The sequence below is a fragment of the Passer domesticus genome, chromosome 9, assembly GCF_036417665.1.
Source record: "Passer domesticus isolate bPasDom1 chromosome 9, bPasDom1.hap1, whole genome shotgun sequence".
In the NCBI taxonomy this organism is placed as follows: domain Eukaryota; kingdom Metazoa; phylum Chordata; class Aves; order Passeriformes; family Passeridae; genus Passer; species Passer domesticus.
Genome location: NC_087482.1, coordinates 8892729 through 8913186, shown reverse-complemented (window position 1 = coordinate 8913186; position 20458 = coordinate 8892729). Strand labels below are relative to the sequence as shown.

Below are 20458 nucleotides of genomic sequence, written 5' to 3'. Positions count from 1 at the left end.
GCAGCAGTGGCTGAGCTCCATGCCCAGGAGCAGCCGTGGATGCCCACGGTGTGGGCAGGCAGGAGCCAGGCAGGAGCTGCTGTGCCCAGCGGCGGGGCCCCGAGGGGATGGGGGAGCCCATGCTGAGCGTCCCTGGGCTGAGGGCACATTTCCTTCCATGGCATCATCTGGGCCTGGACCTGAAGAGGCACACAGGGATATTTTGGGGTCCCTGCTGAGGGGTGCAGGAATCCCTCATGAGGCACAAAGGAGTATTGATGGCCTCTCCTAAGGTGTGCAGGTATCCCTCATGCGTTGGGCAGCAGGGTTAAATTTGAGGGGGTTTTTTACTCTTCTCAGCACAGCACAGGGCCACTTGGCCGAGGTTTTGCCAAGCTGGGAGAAAGCCTCTTGCAAAGGCTTGGGCCCAGCCTGTGGGCACAGCGGGCGGGCGCAGCCCATCCCCTGGGCCAGTCCGGGCTGCTCAGGCCGGGCCGGGCCGGGCCAGGCTTGGGCCTCGGCAGGGAAGGGCCGCGGCCCTGGGCTCTGCTGAGGCTGCTGAGCTCCGGCCTGCCCTGTGCTGCAGCCCAACACATTGACAGCTATGGCCGGGCCCTGGGCCACCGCAGGCACCCGGGGCTACAGCTGAGGCCGCGCCTTCTCCCACTGAAGGGAGGCTGGCTCTGTTCCCTCGGAGGGCACAGCTTAGCTCCCAGCACCTTTGTGAACCTGCCTGCTGGGGAAGTGCTGGGGGACAGAGTGTTCCAACCCTTCTCATTGGGAAGTGTGTCTGGTGGTGTGGGGATTTTAAATTTTTTTCCCTCTAAATTTGTGTCCTGGCAGAGGGTTAAGTTTGGTTGCTCTCAGTAGGGCGCTTTTCTTCTTGGCAGTCAGTGGGGCTTCAATGCAGCCAGGGTTGAAGGAGGATCTCTGGCTGCTTGGGCTGTGGTTGTGGGACACCTTGGCTTCATCCTCCCTTTGGCTGTGATGTGCACTGGTGCTTGTGCAGGCATTTTATGGCAAGTGGCTTCAGTTCGTTCCTATGCCACCAAAAACCGAGAATAAACCACTTTTACCCCACTGTAGTATTAAGAGGCAGGCCTTACTTTCTTGTCTTGCTGGATGCACAGGCCATTGACATCACTGGGCCTTCTTGGTGGGGTCTTCAGATACCCTGGTGGTCACTAAAGAAGGAAGCTGATTTTTCTGGGAAAAAGATTGTTTCCCATGTGTGGAAAAGAATAACCTCTCACTTCCCCATCCCTTTCTATATAAAGTGATTCATCTATCTCTATCTGCCTTGTCTATCTATCCATCCATCCATCTATCTATCTATCTATCTATCTATTTATCTATCTCTATCTATCATCTATCTATCATCTATCATCTATGTTACTAATCTATTGTGATGTTGCATTTTATTCAAATGGTATGCTCTGTCTCAAAAATGTACCCCTCAAAAATATATGGTTTATTCCAACCTGTGTTCCTCCCCTGAAGTCCCATGAATCTGCAATCCCATTGGTCCAAATGTTATTTCGCACCCACTTTGAATTTCCCTCTTAAGCTGTGTGAGGAAGACCAGATTCTCTCATGGCCCATCTCTCCCCTGGGCTCCCCCTCTCTCCCCCTCCCTTTCCCTTTCCCCCTTCTCCCTCTGAAACCATGTTACTCCCGGGGCTGGGACCCCCAATAAACCCTCATCTAATCAGCACCCTCAGAAGCCGTGTGGAGTCTACTTGCGTGCCTGCTGCTGCCAGCCAACTCACAGCCCAGGGGGCCCTCCGGGGACTCCCCGGAGAGCTCCTCGCAAAGAAACTGCTACAATCTGTGAAATATTTCTATGTATGATATTTTGTTTATTTGGAAATTATGACACATCTCTTGAGAGCTGGAAAAGAATACCATCCATCTTTGATACAGCAAAGCTTGGGTGGAGGAGCAGACATGATCTGTGATTTCCTTCTTGCTAGACACATGCGGGCTTGTTTAGATTGACTTTGAACTGAAATCCGGCAAAGCTGGAAAATGACTGGTGGCCATCACTCTGATTTCCTTAAAAGCCCTTTTTTAATTTTAATTTTTTTCATCTATGGTGGCTGGTAAATACCTTTCTTCCTTAAGATATGTGCTGGCAATACTGGAGGTAGAAAATAACATAATACTGCATAGTTTAGATAATGAATAGTTTTCTTGTGAAATTTTATGGCAGTATCTCCTGCCCCAAAACTAAAGCAGCAGGTCAGCTACTAAGCACAATTTAGTGCATAGCTGCAGCTCATGTTTCTACAGTGGAATTGGCTTTTTGTTCTTCTGCATGGGTATGAAACACTACCAATTGAAAGGCTTCTTACAGAGCAAAGAGCCTTTTTTAGGGTAGCCTGGACTTTGGGATGCTGGTAGCTGTTTGATCAATACCCAGCAAACTACCTAAATTATTTTTCGTGACTACTCCCTAGTGATTTTGGCCTGGCTTCTTTAGGAGATTCAATTTTCATTTAGAAATGGCACAGTGGAGCCAGTGCTGCCTCAGGACAGGTGGAGCTGGGACAAATGGCTCATTGATTTGGGCCTCAACAAAAAGCCACCTGAGCTCCTCATGACAGCAACCCCACGGACTGGTAATGGATCCATTAAAATTATCTCATCACAGAGCTTTTAACTTGAGGCTCTGACATATGGTGCTTGTTCAGTTCTGCCATGGAGGAAGGGAGTTTGAAGACAAAGAGGTTTAGCAAGGAGATCCATGTACAACAAAAGTGCTTCTATTTCAGCAAATGAAGTATCTTAGGATGTAAAACTTCATCCGTACTCCAGTCTTATCCCTCCATTTACCCAAATTCTTGGTCTTAATTCCTTTGTCAGTAGGAAAATATGACAGGGAAGTGTACATCCTCCTTTCCTTCTTCAGCTGGACAGCTTGTAATCTTGTCTTCTTCCACAAACAGGAGCAGCCAAACAGGAATCTTGTCATGAAAGCACACTTGGGAAAGTTTGCCCTGTGTTTCTTTTTGCCCTGAAGCAACTGAGATTCACTGGAGTCTTTACAAGCCATAAATGATGGATTTATTTGGGTTGCTAGAATCTTTCATATTTTATGACTTTTCTGCTGCACAAGAGCCTGGCACTTGCACAACTCTTGCCCCATGCACTTCTCCAGTGCTTCTTGCAGAGAAGCTTTGGGAAGCACTCAGGAAAAGTGCCATGTTCTTGTGTGGTTTATGGAGCCCACAGGACAGGGAAATGTCTTTGCAGTGGGCACTGCCTTTTATTCCAAGGTGTAGAAGGATTCTTGGCTGAACAAGGCCATGATATTCTCCTGCGGGAATGGGACAGCCCTGGTCTGCAGATTACAGAGTTACTCTGAAAACCATGTATCGTCCTCAAACAGGAACAAGATAGACCATGCACTGTCCTCAAATAGATACAACAAGGAAGAATGAGCATTGTGTCAGGATGAAACCAAATGCGCCAAGCTCGTCGTGGGAGCTGCTCATTTGGCACACCTTAGCTAAAGATGCTTATAGCGTGACAACCAATCAGTAATTAAGATGTATGTGTGAATATAGCTACTTAACCAATCAGCATTAAGCACTAGTGGCGTGCGACAGTGTATAGAGAAGGATAAATATGCCAAAGTTGCTTAATAAAGGAGGATGACATGTAGCCACATTGGCTGTGAGTGTCGTTACTCAGCCGACTCTCCAAGGAATTGGGACCCTCCTCACCAAGGAATTGTCATTGCTGTGGGCACTGGCTGTTATTCCAACACCTGTGTCATTTATTCTACTGGAATCCTTGTCAGAAAGGTTGTTCTTCACCACCGAGATTTTCAGTTGACATTTTTGATCTCAAACAGCCCAAAGTTTTCCATCTCTCAGGTTTCTGATGCTGTTTTTTCCTTTCCAGTCTGTTGTTGGCCAAGGAAGATGCTGCTTAGATTCTGCAGGCCCCCATACATGGGTACTGTTATAGGTAAAAATCGATCCAGCCAATTCAATAAAAATAAAATGTAAATTTATTCACAACCGATATACAGTCCCGACAGCCAACAATCAAGGACAGCACTGACCCTGGGATGGAAGCTGGGTGAACACAGATCCGCCTTCTATCGCACCCAATCCCCCCTGTTCACCAATGCTGCTTGGCAGAATCCCTTCTTATACTCTTTTTCTAGCCCGTGGCAGAGTCCCTTTGTCTTTCCTCAGGGTTTTTCACATTCATGATGCCTCTATTCTCCGTCCTGTGCTGGACAAAACCTTGTGCAGGAACTGATGTGTATCCACTCTTTGGTTACCGGAATCCCGTATGCAGATGTATGTCCTTGATGGTCCCCTCTGTCTAAGATGAACATCTCCATGGGCCATCATCGCTGGGCCTCCTCCTGTTCACACCAGTGAGAACGACAATCTCCTGTGCCGGCTGGGTTCACTTCCTATGTTAATGACACTCCTCCTACCCGACTGCCAGCTGCGGTTTCCTCACCCTGTGAAGCAATCCTCTCTTCCCTTGCTACTGTGATTTCAAGGTTTGATATTTTATTCTTTTATATATATATATTTGTGTTCTATCAGTACAAATTACCATAATATACATAACAGGAACCAAGCTGAAAGTTCTCCAGTGCTCCACAGCAACCCAGTTATCCACAGGAGGGCCAAGAGCAGCTCCAGAAGCTCCAAGGGATTCTAACAGATGAATTTCTGTCCCTCAGGAAAGCAGGGCTGTGTCTGAAGTTAAGGGTCTGACCCTGCACCCACGTTTGCATGGCAGCAGCTGTCCCATACTTTGTGCAAGACACATAACATGTTCCACTCTTAATTCAGCACTGGCTCAGTCAGTCTTATAAAGTTCTAAAAAAAGCTTTGACTGGTCAAAAAATTATTTGTATTTTAGCTGTTTGGGTTTTTTTGTTGTTGTAGTTGTTGTTGTTGTTTGTTTTGGTTTTTTGGGTTTTGTTTGTGGTTCTTTGCTTTGGTGCTCAGAAATCATGGAGGAAGAGGCAGATTTTCTGTTCAACTTGCCTGGCAGTGTGCAGGGGGCAAGAAAAGGAGATGACTTTTTCACCAGCTGGTTAAGGAGCTCTAAAAGCAATTGTGCTGTCCCTAATCAGGGGGTGGGGGCACTGCTAACAGCCTGGATTGCCCCCACCTGTGTTCCCCTCCTTACCAAAGTGCTGTGTAGATCCACAGCCTTGTGCCTTGGCCCAATGGTGCAAAAATCCTCCCAACATCCCTCCGTTGGCAAAAATAAAGGCTTTGTGCTCATTATGGTGAAAAGCTGTATGGGTGGCCTGCAGCTTATGTTCTTTTGTTGCCTGGACCCCAGTCAGTACTGACATCTAAATGACTGACCAGCCCCAAGCTGCTCTTAAGACTGATTTGATCAAAGGCACTGAAGCTCTGTTGAGTGCAAATTCCCCAGGAAAACAAGCATAGGAACTTGGATAATGTTGGTGGCAAAAGCATATTAAAGAATGGTACCAATTCTAGGCTTTATTTTGCCTTCTTTTGCTACCATGCATCAAACTGTGTCAGACTCATCACTGACCTGGGTTCTTCCAGGATGGGGTGTGCAAGGACGATCCCACAGCTCATGTGTGGACCTGGTGTGCACCAGGCCAGAGACGTGAGTGTCATCCATAGCCAGCCCCTGTCTGCCAAGAGAACAGGGAGCTGCAGCTCTGAGGAACTCCGGGGTGAGGCAGCAAACAGCCCAAATGCCTAGTTTATATCAGTTACTGGTCAGGAGTATTTACTGCTGAGAGATTTTTATCTTCCTGCTTAGAGCTGGAATAAAAGAACCCTGTCAGTTTGCTTTAGCTGTGAAGAGACTCTCTTCAACAGGTTCCAGCTCTGCTGCTTGTTTCAATTAAAAGCAGAGCCAAACTCTTCTGTTGGTCACATCAAACCAACATAAGTTTCAGGAGTCTGTGAAAGACCTAAGAGTGTCAACATTATTTCATTTTATAATACTTACAGTCTTCTAATTCAGCCATGGGATACCTTGGCCATCACTGACTATATCAAATAACTGGAAAAAGCACTGGGAAAGAAGTTTTATTACAATTAAGTTTTAAAAACTAATGAAGGAATTTCATAACAAAAGCCATGTAGTAAGAATACAGTAATTTAAACATCTCAACACTCTTTGATAATGGAGCCTTGAACACCAGTCATGTGCAGTGCAGCCTCAGCTCTCCCTTTGAGGCCAGAGAACTGCCAAGGCTCAGGGCTGGGATGAGCCTTCGCCCAAAACCAGCTCCAAGATTGACTGGGAATCAATCCAGAGCAGGGCTCACACAAAGAGCAAAGTCTCAAGGCCAAAGCCAAACCTTCATCACGTTGGATTTGTTTTAACACTGATCTGGAGCAAATTTGCTTGACCTGCAACACCACTCTTACTGTAAAACTTTACATGAGGTACTAAATAAGCACTGTCCTTTCCTGTCCTGAGCTGTGCTGCCCAAATGCTGTTGAGAACTTGCTCTGCCTCTGCCCTGTGCCCCTGGGGCTGCTCTTGGCCAGGCAGCCTCAGTGGGAGCCAGCACTGGCTGCAGCCCCAGCGCACCCACAGAACAAGGCCCAGCAATTAAGAGGCCAATGGAAGCACTGGGCAGCAGCAGAACCCTCAGCAGAGTTCTTTGGACAACAATGGACTGGCCACAACTCCACAGTAGCATGACTCCCAGTCATGCTACCAATGCCAGAAGTAGAGTTATAAGAAAACTGTGGAGAAAAATCAACAACTGACCGTCTGAGCTCGTACAGCTTACGAATGCCAAGATAGCAGCCTATCAGCACAAGTGGCACAGTGAACACTGTCAACACCGTGCCTATCATGCAGGTCCTGAGCACATCCTGGGGGCAGACAATTCTTGGGAAGCGCGCTGGATCCGGGGCATATATTCCTGTTTCATTGATAACGTCTGTGGGAGCAATGGGGAGCGTGAGCCCGTGCTGTGCTGCACTGCTGAGCTGGCAGCACGGTGGATACGGGCAGGACGTTCTCTGTTTCCCCCAGAGCTGGGGCCTGCAGGCACCTTGCCGGCCCTTGGCACAGGCTGTGCCAGCCAACAAAGCCCAGCAGGCCGGGAGGAGAGCCCGGGGCCAGCGCAGCTGCTTGGGCAGTGGCTGCTGCCAGGGACACGGGCCAAAGCCATCCCTGAGCAGCCACTGCCACCCCTGGCCCTCCCTGCCCCGTGACAGCTCCCCCAGCCCCAGGGGACAGGCTCAGGCCCTCTCAAGAGACACTGGAGCAATCACCTGCTGTGCCAGTGCCTGGAACTGCCTGTTCTCCTGCAGAAGAGGCTGCCACTGAGCCGCTGCTTCTTCCTGGAACAGCCACCTTCTGTGCCAGATTTTGGGTCATCGCTGGAGAAAGAAAAGGGACAGATGGATCAGATGGGACAGTTCCCCATTGGGGAGGTGTCATCTTCAGAAGCTAACACTGGTGAAAGTCATGGACAAGGATCACGAAATCAGATGAGCTTTTGGGATTGGACAGGCCCCTCCCTTCTCCAAACCACCACCTCTTGTGATCTGCCTGGAGACTGGGAAATTGCAAGGGATCTCAGGGTGGGCATGGCCCATGGTGCAGTTTGGGCTCCCTGTCAGCAGATGCCAAATGCCTTCCTGCAGAGGCTGGGCAGAAGCTGCAGCCAGGCCAGGCTGGGAAACAGCCCTGCAGGGCGTGAAAGCAGCAGCAGCAGCGAGGCTGCCATGGATCCCTTCCTGCTGTGCCGGGCACGGAGTGTCCAGATGTGCAGCCAAAGGCCCTGGCTGCTGAGTCCCAGGGGAAGCATGAGGGAAATGCACCCACCACAGCATCTCTCCAGGTCACTCAGCATCTGGCCCAGATGTTTTCCTGACTCCAGGAACTTGCTGTCTCCTCTTTGGTACTGACTGTTGGAGGACCTTAAAAGTACTTCCAGTTCATGTGGATGGATCCCATAAAAATAGGACTCAGCCTGCGGTGTCAGCAGGGACACACTACTCACCCCTGCCATGGGAGCGGGGATTGTGTGCAGCATCCAGCCCTGGGGCTTGAAAAGTCCTCCCTGCAGACACACCTGGAACTCAACAGCCAGAGAAGCTTCTGTCACCTTGTTCTTCCAGGCTTACAATAATTATTCTCTGAGGGAAACTGGTGAACTAACCTGCAGAAATTCCCAAGGGCTCCAAATCATCTTCCATCCCCACTGCTGGAGAAGCCATCCCAGCACCCTCACCTAGAAGGGAGCACAGATCAGAAGTGTTTCCATGGTGTACTGGAATCTCCTTCTGCCTTAGGGATCTGGGCACTGCAAGGGAGGGAAATGCACTGACCATGGCGTCTCACCTGTGCACTCATCATCTGGTCCAGATGTTTGGCTGCCTCCAGGGATTTTTTGTCTTCTGTGTCTTGGGTCTTGTCTCTTCGAGGACATTAGAGAAAGGTAGTTCCTCTTCATGAGGATGGGTCGGATAAGGCCATGGGAGCCAGATGTCAATGGCCATGACCAAAGCAGTACCGGGGGATGGGGAGCTATGGCCTTGCCCCGGTCACTCTCCACACTATTTCCGAGCTCTGTGAAACATCCTTGGAGTGGAAACTGAGGAAGCCCCAGACCTCTGGGGTCTTCCTCCCACAGAGGAAACCCTCCCAAAAGCCCTGGGCAAAACCATCCCCAGCACTTCCCGGGGAGCAGGGAGCGCTGTTGCGGGAAAGGGCAGCCAGGCTGCCGGCTCACCTGCTCGTCGCGCTTGCAGCGGAGCAGCCTGGGCAGCCCTGGCAGGAAGGGCCACGGCCAGGAGCAGCAGGAGTAGGAGGCGCAGAGCAAGGGCCATGGTGCCTTGTCCTCCGCCAGTCCCGCAGCTCTTGCTGCCACCTCTGTCCTGACACCGCTGTCCCAACGTCAGCACCGCTGCTGCCACCGCCGCTGCTGCCGCAACAGTTGTGCTCAGGGACTGACTGCTGGCTCCTTGTGCTGCTGTGCAACCACGGGGCTCTGGCACCTCTGGCACCTCAGAGCCTGCTGTGAGCTCATGGCCAGGGTGCAGTTGTTTCGGGAGCTGGATCTGCCTTCTTCGGGAGGGAGCTCATCCTGCCCAGCTGCTCTGCCCAAGGGCTGTGACACAGTCCCAGCTCAGCTGATCTCACAGGCTGGGACATGAAGGGATGGAGAGCAGCTCCACCAAGGACTTGGGGTTGCTGCGAGAAGAGAGGCTGGACATGAGGCAGCCATGTGCATCCAAGGGAGAGTGCCCAGCAGGTTGAAGGAAGTGATTCCACCTCTCTGCTCTGGTGAGACCCCACCTGGAGTACTGTGGAAGAGGTTTTACAGTGACCTCTGTGAGCCATCGAGAAATTTGATAAGAGGATCCATGCTAACCCCTGAAAGAATTTTCTACCAAGGCTGTTGACATAGAAACCAAGAAAGAAAGAAGGATAAATAAGAGAAACCTGCAACTCCCTATTTCAATGAGTATTTTGTTTGTATCTCGTGACCAATGTGTAAAGTATAAACTTAAGAGCTTTGTAAGAATGGAGAAAAAGCATGCAGGCTAGAATAAAAACAGGGTTTGAAGCCTTCTGGAAATGGACTGTGTTGCTTTGTAGTGTCTCGATCTCTCCCACGACAGAGTACTGCATCCTGCTCTGGGTCCCCAAGGCAGGAAGGACATGGACCTGTTGGATCTAGTCCAGAAGAGGGACAACATGCTCTGAGGGCTGGAGCCCTTCTGCTTTGGAGACAGGCTGGGAGAGCTGGCAGTGTTCAGCCTGGAAGAGAGAAGACTCCAGGGACACCTGATTGCTGCCTTTCAGGGCCTTATGGGGGCTTGTAAACAGATGGGACAGAATTTTTAGTAGAGCCTTTTGTGACCAGACAGAGAGGGAATGGTTTTAATCTAAAAGATGGTCAATTCAGACTAGATGAAAGAAACACATTTTTTACACATTTGCTTTTGAAACCCTGGCACAGGTTGCCCAGAGAGCTGGACATCCATCCCTGCAGACATTCAAGCTCCTGCTCTGAGCAACCTGACCTAGTTCAAGGTGTCCCCTGCTCACTGCAGGGCATTGGGATTGATGGCCTTTAAATGTCCCTTCCAACCCAAGCCATTCTGTGCTCCTGTGCACCATCAAAGCAGTGCTGCATTAGTGCTGGGCTGATTATGCTGGCACCTGTATTTTGGTACTTGTGCCATTTAGCAATTGGCCACGAGAGGATTGATGGGCTGGACAGTGAAGTCTGCAAATAACACTCAGTGTGCTCAAGGAGAAACAGGAGAGCAACACGGCTTCCAGTTCAGATAAATGCCAGCATTTTGCTGCCCATTCCTGGTTAGAGAAATAAAGGAATGTCCTGAAGATCCCTTCATGTGGGTGCATTACTTGCCATATCAGTACTTGTGTTCTGTAAAACAGGTAAGTTGTTACAGCTTCTTGCCCCATTTATCCCTGAATAAAACCCAAATACTGCATTGCTCCTTGTCTACTTTCTTCCAAGTCAAGGCAAATTTTGTTAATTACTGTGTGGGACATATTCATCTGTTCACAAGCAAATTCCTCTTGCCACTCTCACAATGGCAAGACTGCTGTGTTGATTTGCTCTAATCGGACTGTAATTAAGGCCTACCTCTCACTAGAATTAAAGCTGATGCATTGGGAGGCAAAGTGTTCAGTCATTTCTCCTGGAGTCTGACACTGTAGAGAGTTGTTCTGTAAGTAAATGACATTTGAAGACAGGTGTAGTCTACCATACGTCTGGCATACTAGATGTGAGAAAAAACCCTTTGAATCTGGATTTTATCCTTTCTTCCTCCACCTACTCCTCCCAGGAATTTTAATCTCTGAGGTCTAAGCTCTTCAGCTGCCTCACAAACATTGTTTTAATTCAGACAGTCATCCATGCAGTGAGCCACAAATCAGGACCATGGTGTGAACCTTGAAGCAATGTAGGTTTATAACACTGAAAATAATAATCCAATACCCAGGTTAAGCCAAGCCTATTGGTTATTTCCCAAATAACTCTATCTATCCTCCGTGATGTTTCAAAAACAATCATTGTGAAAGCTAGGAGCGGGGAGAGAGAATGTTATCAAAATTAAAAATAGAGCTTTCTCAGATTTTTATATTCCTATAAAAAGAGAGTCCAAAATGTTCATCTATGGAACATCAAGTAAGAAGTGAACAAAAGACTGTCAAAATAATTGCTTGGGGACCAAAAATAACCATAAATAAAAACAAGTTTAAATGTAGATAATAAGTAAACCATCATGCTGAGAAAAAAAAACAGACCTGCCAAAACTAAAACCAATAAGACTGTTTCATCTGTCTCAAAAAAAAAAAAAAAAAAAAAGAAAAGAAAACCTGGAAATAATCAGAGATTCTCAAGGGCGTTACTATATATAGAAACTTCCTGGTATTGGGAAAAACATGAAGGAAAGTGCAGCATGCAATTTACAGATGTAACCTAGAATTTGTTAGGGAGGGCCGGGGTGGCAGTGGCTGCTCAGGGATGGCTTTGGCCCGTGTCCCTGGCAGCAGCCACTGCCCAAGCAGCTGCGCTGGCCCCGGGCTCTCCTCCCGGCCTGCTGGGCTTTGTTGGCTGGCACAGCCTGTGCCAAGGGCCGGCAAGGTGCCTGCAGGCCCCAGCTCTGGGGGAAACAGAGAACGTCCTGCCTGTATCCACCGTGCTGCCAGCTCAGCAGTGCAGCACAGCACGGGCTCACGCTCCCCATTGCTCCCACAGATGCGGCCGACCCCACAACACGTGTTTCCCATGCCCAGAAGAGCCTCAGAATGGGTTGCTGTTGGGGAACCCTCTGTTTGCATGTGATAAGGGCAAGTCTGGCTATCTGTTTCTGCCAGGAAATTATTTGGAAGTGCTCAACTGAACCTCGACTCAGAGCTTCGGCACTGCAGTTCATGTCTTTGATTGTAATTCGGTCCTAGCAGTCAGTTTTATACCCCTCCCCTTATTTTCTATTGTTACAGCATATTTTATTACCAAGGGCTTGCTCCTTTACCCCATTTGTTGGTTTTGCCCCACTTGTCCATCTCTCCAAAGACCTGCCCTTTTGTTCACTGTTCCTCCTCCCATTGCATGTCAGTCCCTCTCCAAACCTGCCCCTTGCTCTAGAAACTTCCGTATCAATTTTGTATCCTTCGGAACCCCATTGGTTTGTTTAAGTTCTTCCCCTCCCCTGTAATCCCCAATTGGTTTAAACCTTGTATTCCCCGCCTGGTGTTCCACCCTCAGTTTCTCCCAATTGGCTAAAGATTGGATCCTCCCCTGGGACCCTGCCAAGTTTGTAAGTTGGTGTATGCCTTTAGTGCAGTGTTGGCCTGCCCCTGGTCGTCTGTAGAATAATCACCTTCGGAAAACATAGAGCAGACCTCACCCCGTTCCTTGTCCCTACCCTCAGGGCAGTCCTACCCCCAAGGCAGTCCAGCTGTGCTGTAGAGCAGCTGTGCCCTGCAGCCACAGCCCAGATTTGACAGTTTTCTGGGGGTGGCCCAGTGCCACTGTGGGTGTGGGCAGCTAGTGGGGCTGAAGAAATGGGGCAGCACAGCACTTCCCAAATCAGCTCTTCTGCTGCAATAAAGAGATGCAGTTGTCACGCGAGTGCCTGGGAGGTAGCACCAGCAAAGCCCACCTGGCAGCAGCACTCCCTGAGCTCCATGTCCAGGAGCAGCCGTGGAGGCCAGGACTGGGCCCAGCTGTGCAGGAGGGTCCCTGTGTGCCACTGGCAGCTGGGGCCTCAGCCACCTCCTCTCTTAACAGGTGCTCCTCTCCATCTCCAGAAGACCAGCCTAACAACGCAGGCAGCGAGAATTTGAGCCATGACCTCAGCTCTCCACTTCTGCCCCTATCTACCCTGCCGTGGCTGCAGCAGTGTCACGAGGCCATCCCAAAACCCACCGCTCCTCAACGAGAACCTCTGCCCCTGAGCCCCCTGGTCCTGTTCCCCGGCCAGGACTGAAGGTGGGCAGCCCTTGCCTGGCAGGGCAGGGCGTGGCCCACATTTTATATTCAAATAAAGAGTTGGAGTTTTCACAGTTATGTTCGTGTGGTAGCAGCAGCAAAGCCCACCCGGCACCAGCAGTGGCTGAGCTCCGTGCCCAGGAGCAGCCGTGGATGGCCACGGTGCGGGCAGGCAGGAGCCAGGCAGGGGCTGCTGTGCCCAGCGGCGGGGCCCCGAGGGGATGGGGGAGCCCATGCTGAGCGTCCCTGGGCTGAGGGCACATTTCCTTCTGGGGGATCATCTGGGCCTGGACCTGAAGAGGCACAAAGGGATATTTTGGGTTGCCTGATGAGGGTTCCAGGAGTCCCGCATGTTTTAAATGAATTAGCTTTTTTTGATTAATAAGGAGAATTTATTCCATAATTAAAATTCAGTCGTAGAAAATCTAGAAGCAAATATCAGATTGGCCCTGAAGCAGGCTAACAGCGTCAGGTGAGACAGGTGGGGCATTTCTCTCCCCTGTGCATCACGAAGGGACAGCTCTCTCAAAGTCTTTTTTGTCCATTTCCAAGCTCCAAGCGGTGTGGAGGGCAGGAGTTTTTCTGCTTTCTTATGGTTGTTTTTATCCTTTTTGCATATTCATGTATTTTTTCCTTTCTTGCTGCAGCTCTTGCTGAGAGTTTCCCCAAAACTGGTAAAAAATTCACTTTGTTGGAGGAAAATCTCCTGCAATATGCATTCTAGGAGGCACACATTTATCTTATAGATGATGCAAATCGAATGCACATTGCTGAGGTTTGGTCAGAGAAATAATCTTCTGGAATCAGCATTTCTGGGGACGAATATTCAGGCTAGGATTTTGGTGCATGTTGATTGCCCTGAACCCTCCTTTGTTATGCTAGGATTTTCATTAGGCGAGATTACTGTAGTCTCAGCATGAATTTGTGCATACAATCTATCAGAATCCCTCCCTTTCTCTATTAATTCATTAAATTTGTACTTTTAGGATACACTTTGACAAAGCTTACTTATTTTCTAATTTTATGTTTAGTATTTATAAAACTTAAAACTACGCTTTTATACTACTAGTCAGGGTATAAAATTAACAGCTCTTCTCATAAGGTAGATTATTCTAAATCTTTAATTTCTTTTCTTTGGATTGTCAATTATATTTTTTTATATCAATGCATGTGCTTATTGTAATTTAGATATATTTTGACTCCATAGTCGTTTAAGGCTGGTAATATTTGTAAAATAAGTTTTTCATGTTTTCTTATGTTGCCTGCTAAAATGTGTCTTTATAACTCTCTCATGTTCTTGTTTTCTAATTCTTGAGCAATTTGCTTTATTCTACTCTCAGGATTTATTTCTTCTCTATCTCTTACAGAACAAAAAGTTTTAATATATTGCTTACAAATTTTGCCATTTTATTCTTTTTGCTCTATTTCACATTTTCTTTATTGCAGTGTCTTTTACTACTCATAGTGCACCTTCTGAATTTGTTAAAATTATAGCGTACTACACTAACTTGGGAGTGTGCATATGGCTCATTCTTTTTGGGCTTGGATGACTGATACAGTGACAATAATCCTCTGCAGTTTTAACACTCTAGCTCTCTCAAAGCCCCTTTGGGTTGCAGCCAAAGGGCCAAGATGTGTATCTTCTTGGTAGCAGAGCTTACACCTTGGGATCTAGTCAGTGATGTCATTTGTCTCATTCTCAGTATTTACTTCATAAGATTTATAAGAGCCTTTTAAATTGTTTTTCAGGATTTAGGATAGCATCTGCTTATTTCTAATTGTTATAGTTTTATTTCTTTGACATTTTAGCTCTAAAGTTGTAATTAGTCTGTACACTTCTCTTTCTTTCAGCTATACTTGGCTTTTTTCCTTTATTTTAATTTGATCCTTATTAAATATCTAACGGCTTTTGTTATATCCTATCTGATTTAATGTTACTTTTAGTGTTTCTTGGAACTTAAATCTGGTTTGTATCTTATATACTTAATTTTTTTCCGATTTTTCACGAATCATATTATTGTTCTAATATATTCTTTACAGTGTTTCATTAGCTTTTACTTCTATTTCTTTTGTCTGTTATAACAAAAGCACTAAAATATTTTATTTTTTGAAATAAATTTGCATATCACACCTTAAATATTCAGTTCACTTAAAACAATCTCATGAATAATACAGTTTAAAATAAAATATTTTACTTCTCCTAACAATGGGTTTTACAGCTTACAAGCTTAGGTCTGAACATGCATCAGTCTATTTTACTTCAAGGAGTAGTGGTGACTTTTTTAGTGAGGTTTGGCTGGTGTTTCTGTTGGTGGATTTACAGGTCTTCTGTCCTGCCTTTCTTTGCAGCTGAACCTGCTGGTGAAGGTGGTGCAGCTTCCCAAGCCACGTCCAGGACTGAGGCTCTGGGAGATGCTGAGGGTAGGTCAAGGCCTTTCCCCTGGGAGAGCTGCCAGCTCAGAGCCCAAAGCTGGGCCAGGGGGGCATCGCTGCAGGTGCCAGCACAGAACCATGCACGTGTGTGCCCGCGCCCTGCACGATCCCCTCACCGCTGCTGCGGCTCAGTGGTGCCCGTGCAGATCAGCAGAGATGGCAGAAGCTTCTGTGGCTGTTGAGTTACAGGTGTGTCTGCAGGGAGGACTTCTCCAGCTCCTTTGCTGATTCCTACACAGAAGCCTGGCAACCATCGCAGAGGTGAGTAGTGTGTCCCTGCTGACCCCACAGGCTGAGCCTTGCTTTTGTGGGATCTGTTCCTGGGAAATAGAATTCTGTTGCTCTAAGGTCCTCCGAGAGGGAAGGACCAAGCTACAGGACACCAGAAACCCCATGATCCATCCGAAAACATGAGGCAAATGCTGAAGGAAATGCAGCAGGCAGGAGAAGGTGGGTGCATTTCCCTCGTGCTTCCCCTGGGACTCAACATCTGGGGGCTTTGGCTGCACATCTGGACACGCCGTGCCTGGCACAGTGGGAAGGGATCCATGGCAGCCTCGCTGCCCCGCTGCTGCTTTCACGCCCTGCAGGGCTGTTTCCCAGCCTGGCCTGGCTGCAGCTTGTGCCCAGCCCCTGCAGGAAGGCATTTGGCATCAGCTGACAGGCCGCCTAATTGCACCACAGGCCTGAAATCCCCTGCAATTTTCCAGTCGCCGGGTAGAACAGAAAGTGCACCAGTTTGGAGAGGGGAGGGCCCTGGCCTTCCCAAAATGTTTATAGGGATTTCCTGATTCTTAGCCATGTCTTTGACAAGCATTCCCTCCGGAAGGCGCCACCTCCCCAGTGGGGAACAGCCCCACCTGATCCAGCTGTCCCTCTTCCTTTCTCCAGAAGTGGATGCAGAGGCTGGGCATAAGGCGGCGTTTCCCGGAGGAAGCAGTGGTTCCGTGCCTGCCTCTGCTGCAGGAAGAGAGGCGATGCCAGGCACAGGCCCAGGAGGTAATTGCTGTGCCTCTGGGCCTGAGCCCTGCTGAGGCTTGAGCTGCTCTCTCTGCTGCCTTGCAGTGCAGGGACAGCCTGGACAAGTCAGGCACAGCCCAGGGGAATTATCCCGAGCAGGCTCAGGGCACTCGGGTCCTGAGCAGTCCTGCTGGGGTCCCTCCATGGGAGACATGTCCTGAAACCTGGCAGTGACTGCATGGGGTGCCCATGGTGGGGAAAGGACAGAGGGGGAGAGCAAGGCTCCAGTGTGTCCTGAGAGGGCCTGGCTGTTTGCCCTTGGGATCTGGGAGCTGTCCCCACAGAAGGAGGGCAGGAGGGACAGAGGGAGGGATGGATAGCTGTGGCACTGCCTGCTGCAGTTTTCCCCGGGGTTTTAGAGAGGATTTCCTCTGTGTCTGAGGGAGAGAACCCGGGGGCCCTGCGCTGCTCCAGCCACCCATCCCAGGGATGTTGCTGAGGGCAGGGAAAGTGTGGAGAGTGATCAGGAGCCAGCCCAGAGCTCCCCAGGCCCCTGGGCACCTTTGGCCATGTCTATTCACATCTGGCTCCCATGGCCTTAGCCGACCGCCTTGCAGTGCCCAGTTCCCTGAGGCAGATGGGGATCCCAGCACACCCTGGAAAATGTTCTCATCTGTGCTCCGTTCTAGATGAGGTTGCTGGGAAGGCTTCTCCATCAGCTTGGATGAATAAAGTTTTGAAGCCCTTGGAGCCTCCTGCAGGTATGTTCTCAGCATGCCACCAAGGAAGAATTGTAGACAAGCGGGTAGGAACCAGGTGACAGAAGCTGCTGTGGCTGTTGTGTTACAGATGTGTCTACAGGGAGGACTTCTCCAGCTCCTACCTTGGATGCTGCACTCAAGCCCAGCTCCCATCACAGTGGTGAGTAGTGTGTCCCTGCTGACCCCACAGGCTGAGCCCTGCTTTTCTGGGATCCATTCCTGGGAAATGGAAATATTTTTCTCTAAGGTACTCCAGCAGGGAAAATCCAAGATACAACAGATAAGATGTCCCTGGAACCATCCAAACAGATGAGGCAAGAGCTGAAGGAACCCCTGCAGACAAGAGAAGGTGGGTGCATTTCCCTCATGCTTCCCCTGGGACTCAGCAGCCGGGACCTTTGGCTGCACATCTGGACATGCCATGCCCGGCACAGCGGGAAGGGATCCATGGCAGCCTCGCTGCCCCGCTGCTGCTTTCACACCCTGCAGGGCTGTTTCCCAGCCTGGCCTGGCTGCAGCTTCTGCCCAGCCTCTGCAGTATGGAATTTGGCATTAGCTGATAGATTGCCCCAACTCTACTGTGGGCCTGAGATCCCCTGCCATTTCCCAGTCTCTGAGAAGATCAGGCGGTGCAGCTGTTTGCACAAGGGAGTGCACTGGCCCAGCCCCAATTACCTGGGCTTTTTCCTGATCTTTACCTATGACTTAGACAAGCATTGCCTCCTGAAGGTGCCACCTCCCCAGTGGAGAATATTTCCATTTAAGCCAGTTGTCCCTTTTTTCCTTTTTCAAGTGATGGACCAAAAGGCTGTTCAGAAGGAGGAACACTCAGGGAGAAGCAGTGGCTCATTGGCAGCCCCTGCAGCAGAAAGGAAGGCGATGCCAGACACGGGCACAGGCACAGCAGGTAATTGCTGTGCCGGGCTCAGCCCTGGCCGGGGCTGTGTGGCAGCAGCTCTTCCCCCAGGGCCTGCCCTTGCCCGGCCCGGCAGCAGCCAAAGCTGGAGGCGCCTCGGCTTCCAGGCCTCTGGAGCTGGTTCAGAGCCCCGGGGAAACGGGACTGGTGCAGCAACGTCCCTGGCGCTGCATCTGCTGTGGAGCTGGCCCTGAGTGCCCAGAGGCCCGAGGCACAGGAGCAGCCCTGAGCCCTGCTGCCAGCCCAGGGCCAGAGCCAGCCCTGGCTCCCGACTGGGCAGGGGCTGCGCTGGGTCCTGACAGTGCCTGAGCCTGTCTCCTGGGGCTGGGGGAGCTGTCACGGGGCAGGGAGGGCCAGGGGTGGCAGTGGCTGCTCAGGGATGGCTTTGGCCCGTGTCCCTGGCAGCAGCCACTGCCCAAGCAGCTGCGCTGCCCCTGGGCTCTCCTCCCGGCCTGCTGGGCTTTGTTGGCTGGCACAGCCTGTGCCAAGGGCCGGCAAGGTGCCTGCAGGCCCCAGCTCTGGGGGAAACAGAGGACGTCCTGCCCGTATCCACCGTGCTGCCAGCTCAGCAGTGCAGCACAGCACGGGCTCACGCTCCCCATTGCTCCCACAGATGCAGCCAGTACCACAAGTCCAGTTCCCAATGCCCTGGATGGCCTCGGAAGGGGTTTCTGTCAGGGAACAGGCTGCTGGCTAAGGTTACTGGAAGGCGTCCTTTGTTTGGAGCTTGTCTTCATGTTGTGCTGCTTAGGAATCGGGTATTCCTGGAAGACAAAACAGTGAGTGTTTTGTTGCTCTCCCCCTCAAACAGCTTCTTTTGAAAGTCTAACGTGGTCGGGGAACATTCCCATTGAGGCTGCAGTGGGGTTGTGGCCAGTCCATGGTTGTCCAAAGAACTCTGCTGAGGGTTCTGCTGCTGCCCAGTGCTTCCATTGGCCTCTCAATTGCTGGGCCTTGTCCTGGGGGCCCCGCTGGGGCTGCAGCCAGAGCTGGCTCCCACTGAGGCTGCCTGGCCAAGAGCAGCCCCAGGGGCACAGGGCAGAGGCAGAGGGAGGTGGGGAGGAGAAAGAGCAGGGCCGAGGTTGCCCTTGAAAGGCAGAGGCGCTCTGGGGCCCGCTCCTGGCCAGGGACCCTGCCCAGAGCCGTGCCCTGCTGGCCGGGGCCTTGAGGGGCAGCTGTCCAGCTGGGCCCAGCTGTGCCAGCAGCTCCAGCCGTGCTGGGGAGCCTTGCCAGCTCTGGGCCCTGCTGTGCACGAGAGTCCCTGTGTGCCACTGGCAGCTGGGGCCTCAGCCACCTCCTCTCTGCACAGGAGCACCTCGGGACAGGAGTTGGAAGACGGTGGCTGCACCTCACACCCAGACAGTGTGAGCTGCTCCTCCAGCAGCAGTAAGGGCCTGGACAGCCCTCTCAAGTCTTCTGTGAAGAGGACCCCAGAACAACCGTGTACACAGAAGCCTCTTATTGCCCCGTCGATCCCACTGCCACCTGCTCTCCTCATGGGCCTCCCCAAGCTGCCTTCATCTTTTTTTTTTCTCTCCGTCTGTCCCATCCCAACCAACCCGAGTTCCTCTAGGGACCCCAGGACCAGCCCAGCACCTTCCAGCACCTCCTGAGACCAACACATCCCTTCCTCTGCCCCTGAGCCCCCTGGCCTGGCCCTCTAGGCAACACTGAAGATGACACCCCACCCCACCCCCACCCTCCTACCCGCTCCAACTCCCGCTTGCAGGGTAGGCAATGGCCCATTCCTCTGTGTTCAAATAAAGAGATGGATTTGTGTCCTAGTTTGAAAGCAAAACCAGTGAGAGGGTCCAAGTCAGAAATACAGTTTATTAGGAAAAGGGAAAAAAACCCAAAACACAGGCAATAATACAAAAGAAAAACCACTGACAGGGTCAGAATACAGCCTGCTGACACCCTGCTAGTTAGGGTGGTGGTAGCAGTCCAGATGAAATGGACTTGTGGAAGTGGTGATCCTGTAGAAACAATCTGGTAGCTCTCATCCTCTGGAAAAGCAGTGGGTAGGGGCAGCGGTTCCTCTGGGAATCCAGTGGAAAGACTGCTTGTTGTGTCCCAAAACCCAGATTATATCCAGCTGGGGATGCTTAGCTCCTCCCCCATGGGCAGACATCTCACAGTGGGCTGATATCATTCTGCCTCATGGGTCCTTGATTAGCCATGAAACAGAAATGGCTCTGGGAAGGAGTTATCTCTGAGTCATGTGGCAAGACATTGATGGGCCCATTAACAGGAGATAAGGAAGAAACAATGCCCCTCCTGGTTTCAGCAGCTCTTGAGGATGGCATTAGAATACATCTTTACACTACAACCCAGGACAAGCGGTCACCCCAGTGTCCAGGTGGCAGCAGCAGCAAAGCCCACCCAGCCCCAGCACTGACTGAGCTCCATGCCCAGGAGGAGCCGTGGATGCCCACG

The 20458-nt window shown here is 50.5% G+C and overlaps 1 long non-coding RNA gene across 1 annotated transcript; it reads left to right on the top strand.

Annotated features, from left to right (window-relative positions):
• Positions 1-17905: 17905 nt before the first annotated feature.
• LOC135307122 (uncharacterized) lies at positions 17906-19880 on the top strand. The gene is made up of 3 exons (XR_010367852.1): positions 17906-18013; positions 18636-18801; positions 19332-19880. It is a non-coding gene; the product is annotated as an uncharacterized LOC135307122 (long non-coding RNA).
• Positions 19881-20458: the final 578 nt, after the last annotated feature.